The sequence below is a fragment of the Vicia villosa genome, unplaced genomic scaffold, assembly GCF_029867415.1.
Source record: "Vicia villosa cultivar HV-30 ecotype Madison, WI unplaced genomic scaffold, Vvil1.0 ctg.000348F_1_1, whole genome shotgun sequence".
Lineage (NCBI taxonomy): Eukaryota > Viridiplantae > Streptophyta > Magnoliopsida > Fabales > Fabaceae > Vicia > Vicia villosa.
Window position 1 is genome coordinate 422,719 of NW_026705155.1, and position 9,883 is coordinate 432,601.

Here is a 9,883-nt window from a genome sequence, read left to right on the forward strand (position 1 = left end):
CTCTTCTCTAGAAACTTCAGTGATATTATCAGGTTTTCCAAAGATGTAGTGAGCAATGATCTTATGGAAGTATCTGAAAGCGGGGTTATGGATGTTCTCAGACTGGAATTCGTTCTCTTCAGGGTTGTCGTTTCTAGTGATCTTGCCCTAGTATTTTTCCAACTCCCAGTAGGCAAGACTGTCTTCAGCTACTGTGGTGTATGCATCTGATCCATGAGGTAGCTCTAGCATTTCAGCAAAATCTCGGATGCAAAAATTAAATTCCATACCAAAGAGTCTAAAGAGAATGACTCCTTTTCTCAGTCCTTGTCCACAGTTAGGAAGATAGGTCAGGGAGCTCAAGAATTCCAGAGTGAGCTTCCGGTAGGTACTAAACTTGCGGAACAAGTGAGAACCAGTCCAACCAATTTGGTTTAGCAGGTGCAAAACGCTTTCTTCGATACCAAGTCGTACCATAGTCGGTTGGTGAGGGTAGCAAGTCAATTCCATTTGTCTTTCAGCCAGCTTATCAAATCTTGCTTCTTGTCCTCTACCACGGAACACAACTTCCATATTATCGACTTCTTGCATCTTAGTTAGTAGTTAAGAAAAACCTAGAAGTTGAAAATATTAAGATTAAGTTAGAACTAGGCTAGTGTCGATTTTAAAAATAAAAATAAAATTAAGTAACAAGTTATATTAATAAATATAATTATAAAAAGGAAATATTTTCTCGAATTAAGATAGCAGTTATAATTATAATAATTATTATAAGATGTATGAAAAAAAGTAAAAAATGATTAAAATTAGAATAATTAAAAATAGAATAGATTATTTAAATGAAAATTAAAAGGTTAAAAAATAAAAATAAAATAAAATAGAATGAAATAAAATAATAAATAAATGTGGGTTGTCTCCCACCAAGCGCTTTGTTTTATGTCGTAAGCTCGACGATTTTAAAAATAGAAAACTATTTTTTCAAAAGAGCGGGCAGTTCGTCAAGTTTAAAAACTTCGATGTTTTCATCGTGTTCGAGATGATGGTAATACTTAAGACGTTGCCCATTTACGACAAAAGGTTTTACGGTTTCTCCTTTGATTTCTATCGCTCCACTCGGAAATATGTTAGTTATTTCGAAAGGGCCAGACCATCTAGATCGTAACTTACCAGGAAATAATTTTAGTCTAGAATTAAATAAAAGTACTTTATCGCCTATGCTAAAATTTTTCCTAGATATACGCTTGTCGTGCCATTTTTTCGTTCTCTCTTTATAGATTTTGGCGTTTTCGTAAGCGTCTTGTCTAAGTTCTTCCAATTCGTTTATGTCTAGAAGTCGTTTCTCACCAGCGCCAGTGTAGTTTAGGTTTAAGTTCTTAATGGCCCAATAGGCTTTATGTTCTAACTCTACCGGTAGGTGGCATGATTTTCCATAAACGAGTTTGAATGGGGTAGTTCCTATTGGAGTTTTGAAAGCTGTTCTATAAGCCCATAAAGCTTCATTTAGCTTGGTTGACCAATCTTTCCTAGATATAGCAACAGTTTTCTCCAATATTTGTTTTATTTCGCGGTTAGATACTTCTACTTGTCCGCTTGTTTGTGGATGGTATGGTGTAGCTATTCGATGATTTACTCCATATTTTTGAAGGAGTTTCTCAAGTATTCTTGAAATGAAATGGGAACCACCATCGCTAACTACCAATCTTGGCACACCGAACCTAGGAAAGATGACGTTTTTGAAGAGTTTGATAACTACTCGTGTATCGTTCGTAGGAGAAGCGATAGCTTCTATCCATTTTGAAACGTAATCGACAACTACGAGTATATATTGATTTCCAAACGACGACGGAAACGGACCCATAAAGTCTATTCCCCAGATGTCAAATATTTCTACTTCAAGAATGCCTTTTTGAGGCATTTCATCGTGACTCGAAATGTTTCCGGTTCGTTGGCATCTATCACAGTTTATTACAGCAAAATAAACGTCTTTCCATAGGTTGGGCCAGAAAAGTCCAGATTGAAGGATTTTGGCGCAGGTTCTAGATGTGCTATGGTGTCCTCCACACGGTACAGAATGGCAGTGTGTTATTATGCTTCTTATTTCTTCCTCGGGTACACAACGTCTAAAGATTCCATCGGGGCCTCTTTTGAACAGGAGTGGGTCATCCCAATAGTAATGTTTTAGGTCATGGAAGAATTTCTTCTTCTGTTGGTAACTTAGATCAGGAGGAAGCACACCAGCAGCTAGGTAGTTTACGAAATCTGCATACCAAGGTGTGTCAGAGCGGGCTAAAGCTATTTCAGCTAAGTTGTTGGTTTCAGCGTTTGGATGGTATGGTTCGAATTCATTTGCTTCTAATTGGGCGATGAGTCTTTCATAAGGGAAATCATCGTCAATTGGTGCTTGTTCGGGTTTTAGATTTTCCAATCGAGAGAGGTGATCTGCTACGACATTTTCAGTACCTTTTTTATCTTTAATTTCCAGGTCGAACTCTTGTAGTAACAAGATCCATCTCAAAAGTCTTGGTTTGGCGTCCTTTTTGGTTAGGAGGTACCTAATGGCGGCATGGTCAGTGTATATGATTATTTTGGCTCCTACCAGGTAAGAACGGAACTTGTCTAATGCAAATACCACGGCTAATAACTCTTTTTTTGTCGTGGCATAATTCATTTGAGCTTCGTCTAGGGTTCTACTCGCATAGTATATGACATGTAGTTTCTTATCTTTTCTTTGCCCTAGAACGGCTCCTACAGCATAATCACTCGCGTCACACATTATTTCGAAAGGTTCATTCTAGTCGGGAGGTTGCATAATTGGCGCAGAGATTAATGCTCGTTTAAGCGTATGGAATGCTTCAGTGCATTTATCGGTAAAAATGAATTCGGCGTCTTTCATTAGTAGTTCAGTTAAGGGTTTTGTAATTTTAGAGAAATCCTTAATGAAACGTCGGTAAAAACCAGCGTGTCCCAGAAAACTTCTTATTTCTCTAACGGTTTTGGGAGGTTGAAGGTTTTCGATAATTTCAATTTTAGCTTTATCTACTTCGATCCCTCTATCGGATACGATGTGTCCAAGTACAATTCCTTGTCGAACCATGAAATGGCATTTTTCCCAATTAAGGACTAGGTTAACGCTTACGCATCGTTTAAGTACCAGTTCAAGGTTCTCTAAACATGTTTCGAAACTTCCTCCACAGACAGAGAAGTCGTCCATAAAGACCTCCATTATTCCATCTAAGAAGTCGGCAAATATTGCCATCATGCATCTTTGGAAGGTCGCGGGTGCATTGCATAGTCCAAAAGGCATTCGTCTATAAGCGAATGTACCATAAGGACAGGTAAACGTGGTCTTCTCTTGGTCGTCAGGGTGGATAGGAATTTGGAAAAATCCGGAGTATCCATCCAGATAACAGAAATGCGAGTGTTTAGCTAGGCGTTCGAGCATTTGATCTATGAAAGGTAAAGGGAAATGGTCTTTTCGGGTGGCTTTGTTTAGCTTCCTATAGTCAATGCACATTCTCCATCCAGTTTGGGTACGTTGTGCTACAGATTCGCCTTTAGCGTTTGTGATTACAGTAACTCCTCCTTTCTTTGGTACGACGTGAACAGGGCTAACCCATTTACTATCGGATATAGGATATATTATTCCGGCTTCTAGCAATTTTTGGATTTCCTTTTTAACCACATCGCTCATAATAGGATTTATCCGCCTTTGATGCTCCCTAGAGGTTTTACTATCGTCTTCGAGCATAATGCGGTGCATACACAGAGAAGGGCTTATACCTTTCAGATCTGATATGTTATATCCTAAAGCGGTTGGGTATTTTCTTAGGACATTAAGTAATTTTTCAGTCTCGGTTCGTCCTAAGTTGGCGTTCACTATAACTGGTCGGTTTAGTTCTTCGTCTAGAAATTCGTATCTAAGATCGGTAGGAAGTGTTTTCAGCTCTATAGCAGGTTTCTTAGGTCCAGGTATAGGATCGGGAGTTAAAGCTAAGCATTCACTCAGGTGGTCATCTTGATATTCCTCACGCCAGTTGTCATCTTCAAGAATTGGCGGCATAGGAATTCTTAGGATCTCAGTTTCCTTATTTGGTTCGGATTTTATTTCTTTGACACACTCGTCGATTATGTCAGCAGAACAGCATGTGTCAATTATAGAGGGTGCTTTTAGGAATTGGGAAAGGATAAATTCTATTTTCTCTTCTCCTACTTCGAAAGTAAGCTTTCCTCGCTTTACATCTATAATTGCACCAGCGGTTGCTAAGAATGGTCTTCCTAATATGATCGGGATGTTAGAATCTTCTTGGATATCCATTATGATGAAGTAAGTTGGGATGTAGAATTGACCTACACGAACAAGGATATTTTCTAACATTCCTACAGGGTATTTGACTGAACGGTCAGCTAGTTGAAGAGACATTCTCGTTGCTTTAAGCTCACCTAGATTTAGTTTCTTACAGGTTGAAAGAGGCATCAAACTAACACTAGCTCCTAAATCGCACAAGGCCTTCTCTATAATGGTTTTACCTATTACGCAGGGTATAGAGAAACTACCAGGGTCTTTCAGTTTTGGAGGCATGTTATTTTGGATGATAGCGCTACATTCAGCGGTAAGCGTTACAGTTTCGTTATCCTCGAGTTTCTTTTTGTTTGATAAGATTTCTTTTAGGAATTTAGCGTACGAAGGCATTTCAGTTATGGCTTCTGTGAATGGTATGGTTATGTTTAATTGTTTCAGAAGTTCTACAAATCTTTTAAATTGCGCTTCGGTTTTTGATTTAGCTAATCTCTGAGGATAAGGAATTGGTGGCTTATAAGGTGGTGGTGGAACATAAGGTTTCTCTTTTTGAGGTTCCACTTCGTTATTGTTCTCTTTAGTCTTAGCAGTTTGGTCATCAGTTGATGTCTTTTGGGTTTCCTTTGGCTCTTGTTGTGACATGGGTACGTTTTGAGTTCTAGGATCAATGGGTCCATCGTAATTCGTTCCACTTCGTAGTGTTATTGCGTTCGCATGTCCTTTAGGATTAGGTTGTGGTTGAGCAGGAAACGTGCCAGCAGGGGCAGCAGTAGGTGCTTGTTGTTGGGCTACTTGTGAGATTTGAGTTTCTAGCATTTTGTTATGAGTAGCTAAAGCATCTACTTTGTTCGATAGTTGTTTTAGTTGCTCGTTGTTGTGGATGTTTTGGTTCAAGAAGTCTTTATTGGTTTGTTGTTGGGAATCTATGAAGTTCTCCATCATGATTTCTATATTCGACTTCCTAGGGGTATTTTGAGCAGCTACAGGCGCTTTTTGGTAGCCAGGTGGTACAACAGGTGCTTGTCCAGGCGCGTACAACGCATTGTTGTTCTTATAAGAAAAGTTCGGGTGGTTTTTCCATCCAGGGTTGTACGTGTTAGAATATGGATTTCCTTGAGCATAGTTTACTTGATCAGATGGGACTCCAGTCAAGAGTTGACATTCGGAAACTACATGTCCAGTTAATCCACAGATCTCGCAGTTAGGTGTTACAGCAGCAGCGGTGGCTGAAGGAGTGATGGTTAAGTTCTCGATCTTTTGAGTTAAAGCGTCTACTTTAGCGTTAACGCGGTCTATACCACTTACTTCGTACATTCCTCCTTTGGTTTGGGTTTTCTCTAGAGCGGCTCGTTCTCCACCCCATTGGTAATGGTTTTGTGCCATGTTCTCTATGAGTTTGTATGCTTCATCATGGGGTTTGTCCATTAATGCTCCGCCAGCAGCGGCATCTATAGTCATTTTAGTGTTATATAAGAGACCACCATAGAAAGTATGGATGATCAGCCATGGTTCGAGTCCATGATGAGGGCATATTCTAAGCATGTCCTTGTAACGTTCCCAAGCTTCGAAGAGTGATTCGTTATCTTTCTGGGTAAATCCATTGATTTGACCTCTAAGCATAGCAGTTTTGCTAGGCGGAAAGTATCTCGCTAAGAATACTCTCTTCAATTCGTCCCATGTAGTTATGGAATTAGAAGGCAGGGATTGAAGCCACGCTCTAGCTCTATCTCTTAAGGAGAAAGGAAAGAGACGTAATCGAATAGCTTCGGGACTAACGTTGTTAGCTTTGACAGTGTCGGCGTATTGCACGAACACAGATAAATGAAGGTTAGGGTCGTCTACAGGGCTTCCAGAGAATTGATTCTGTTGAACAGCTTGGACCAACGAAGGTTTCAGTTCGAAATTGTTTGCCTCAATCGCAGGTGGTGCGATACTTGAGTGCGGTTCAGCGCGCGAAGGAGCGGCATAGTCTCTAAGAGGACGAATAGCAGCCATCTCTAACTTCGGGATAATTTGATTGATTTGATCAGTAAAAGTCAATTCCTGATTAATAGGAATTGGTGCTACTTCGGGAAGATTACGAGCTCGACGTTTGACGTTAATGAAACGTTCGATCTCGTTAATTCGTTGTATTAAATCTCCTCCTTGTGAACGAGTATTTGGCATACAATCGTTCAGGAAGAAAGGGAAGAATTGTCCTAGTCTCTACGGTGTAACAGTGAGTTACGATATCGACTTAAATAGTCCCCGGCAACGGCGCCAAAAACTTGATCGCGACTTTACGTGTCTATTAATCTGATGACTGCAAGTGCACAGTCGTGTCGTGTAGTTTTAAAAGATATCAAATCCACAGGGACTATGAATCGATCTACCGTTATCTAAGGTTACTATGTAAAGCTAGGGCTACTAAAATTTTGATTGTTCCTAAGGGATAGTGATAGTGAGAAATAAAGAATATAATAAAAGACAGGTGTCAGCATGTATTTCTTTTAACTTAAGGTAATCCGAAGGTCCATTGGCTTTTGCATAATTTAATTAAAAATCTTTACTAATTAAATTGATTAAAAATCCTCGTCTCAAACTTTCGCTCTGTTGATTCAGATTACTATCCTAATCCTAATGTACGCTTTCACCATCCCATTAGATTTTAGAAGAGCTTTTTGGAAACAACGTAATTAATAAAATGCCTATTTTATGAAGTTGTTATCTATTTAAATCTCCTAATCTCAAACTTTCGCTCTATTGACTCGGAACATGCTAATATCCCTAACGTACGCTTTCGCCATCCCGCTCGGGTGTAAAAACAATTTTTGAAAATAAATAAGTCCCAATTAGTTTTAATACGCTTTCTCCGTCCTTAAAACTAATGTCCTATGTCTACTATCTGGTTAAAGATCTCAAACTTTCGCTCTATTGATTTTAACCTTTGACCGTCTTAACCCCTCAAACTTTCGCTCTATTGGTTTTAAGACTTACTAATTAAATTAGACATATAAACCAAAAATAAGTGATATTTAATAAAACATAATTAAGCCAATTTATTTCGGATCCCTCGGTTAACTTACTCTACATACCGACATCTTAGTAATTTAGCCAGACATATTAATATGGTTAAACATGCATAAATAGATTCGGTTTATAATAATAGGCATGTTAATAGGCATACAATATATCATGCAAATAAAATATAAATAAGGCGGTAAATATTAAACCTGAATTAAATAAATGGCAAGTAAATCTTCAAGTATCGAACCTCCACCACAAGTTGGCTGGATCGTTCTTCGGAAGTTAAACGGGCAGAAAATAAAACAAGGAAATAAAAACGATAAATCTAACGTAAGGCTAGATTTATAAAAAGTTCACAACAATTTCCGGTGTAGAAATCGTTGTGAGAAAATAAGTGTTTAAATGAAAGCAGAATGAAAATTATGATTCGCGGTACAATTTCGGCAGCACTTCGTTAGCAGGAAATCGGACACTTTGGACTGAAGTGACTGCTTCTATTTATAGGGGATGCTTTGCAGTTGCTTTGCGTGAAAAGAGGAGATTCTGCAGACTGGCTTGGAGACGTGCGTCTCCGATTCTTCAGGGAGACTGGGTGCGTGACTTGAGACGTGCGTCTCAAGTGGAGAATCTTCAGGGAAATGGAGACGTGCGTCTCCCTTTTGCTGATGTGGCATTGGGACGTTGGAGACGTGTGTCTCCTCTTACTTGTGTGCATTGGGCTGCTTTCCTTCGTGGGCTGGATTGCTTCATTGGGTCTTTGGGTCTCTTTCAGCACACTTGGGCCTTATTTGCACTCCCTTTTCACTTCAGCACCTATTCTTCGTCTTTTAGGCATAGATATGGGTCGTTTTAGCTCCATTTCTTCTCTTTTTCGCAATTAGTCATAATATGAGTGTAAAACCTGAAACAAAGCAAAAACTCGCGTAATATCATAATAAATCAATATAATAAACGGAAAATGCTATAAATATCTATGAATTTCAAGCTAAATATACGATATAAAATCGTGTTATCAGAATGTCATGACATCAACTCATGACATCGCGCTTGCAGAACTGGAAGGAAGATTCAGTTTGTACTTAACAGATATAGAATATTCTATGTGAATATTATGTAATCCTATGTGGCGCATATTTAAAGGTCAAAAGAATAATTGAAGAATCAGAACAGAAGAATGAAGATTCAGGAAGAATCAGATCAGAAGATTGGATTCAGCAGTTTCTAATTTAGGCAACTCATGATTAAAAGACCTTATTTGTAGTAGAATATTTTCTGCATATATGTAACAGCCAGAGTGCTGCGATTTGTAAGCCCAAGTCCAATTGGGATCAGGTTATAAATAGGAAACTTTTGTAACCTAGTTGTGATAGAAAACCTGGTTTTAACGATGTAGTCATTAGGATTTCTATAGGTAGACCAACCAGGTTGTGGGATGGCTGCCTTGTCCTTCTCGAAACCTGTAGGTTAGAGAAGTGATTGTCCTCACTCGAAACCTGTAGGTAAGAGTTGAGTATTGTAAGCTTGATTGAAGATGTGAAGCAGATCAAGTATGTGTTCATTGTTAATTGTGTAAATAGCTGTTGCAGGGTTGTAACAGTTAGGTATCACCAGGGAGTGAGCAAAGGTTTTCTTATCTTGGATGGAGTTCTGAGATAGAGATTGCATTGGGTAGTGACTAGGTAAACCAGAGGTTATTTATCTGTAAAACAGAGGTTGTTTATATAAAATAGTACTACTGATAGTGGAATCTTCTTCTTGGCTTGGTAGCCCCCAAAGTAGGTTAGTTAGAACCGAACTGGGTTAACAATTAACTGTGTTATTTATCTTCTGCATTGTTTGTTCAGTTATGAATGTTATGACTTTGTCTATAACATTAGGTTCAGAAGCGTTAGTTGTTCCTATACAGAACCATGTAAAAATTATAATCTGGTTATGTATGCTGAACATGTGTGATCCCAGGTTTCATTGACTCTATCCTAGGAGTAATCAAATAATGAAGGATCCTTGTATTCTACTTGTACTACATTAATAACAGATCAGATGTCTTGACATCAGGATTGACATCCGAGTCTGTCAAACTAGAATTTTCAATTGGTATCAGAGCAGGCATCCTGTCTGTTTCTGGATGAGATCCATAAGGGATAAATTCTGGTTGTGGTAAAAGCAGAAGAGTGTTTGAACAAAGAATGTTCATATTGTATGGTCCCTTGAAGTGGAGGATGGACCTATATGATTAGACCAACCTGACCTAAGAGCTGTGATGCTGGAACGAAGAGTGCTAAGTCCAAGGACTTCATGCGGGAGTGAAGAACTTGAATTTAAATACAAATTCAACCGGTATCTATGAATAGAGAAGAAGCTCATCAAAACCTTCATGCGGGAGGGAAGATATTGATAAGGTAACCTCTTTTGTCTGTGAGTTCATCAAGTCAGGATTTTGGTTTGGTCTAATCAGTTGCTTGGTGCAGAAGCAAGCATTGTGCAAGGTTGAGTAACAATCAATCTGTAGTTGTCATGCTTACTACTAACACTTAAAGTAAGCATTGTGTGAATTCTGTTGATATATGACTATTTTTCCGCTGCATAGTCTCTGAGAAACCC

The 9,883-nt window shown here is 38.7% G+C and overlaps 1 non-coding gene across 1 annotated transcript; it reads left to right on the forward strand.

Annotated features, from left to right (window-relative positions):
• Positions 1 to 5,789: 5,789 nt before the first annotated feature.
• Positions 5,790 to 5,896, forward strand: LOC131627075 (small nucleolar RNA R71). Its single transcript, XR_009291389.1, has one exon. It is a non-coding gene; the product is annotated as a small nucleolar RNA R71 (small nucleolar RNA).
• The last annotated feature ends 3,987 nt before the right edge of the window (positions 5,897 to 9,883 follow it).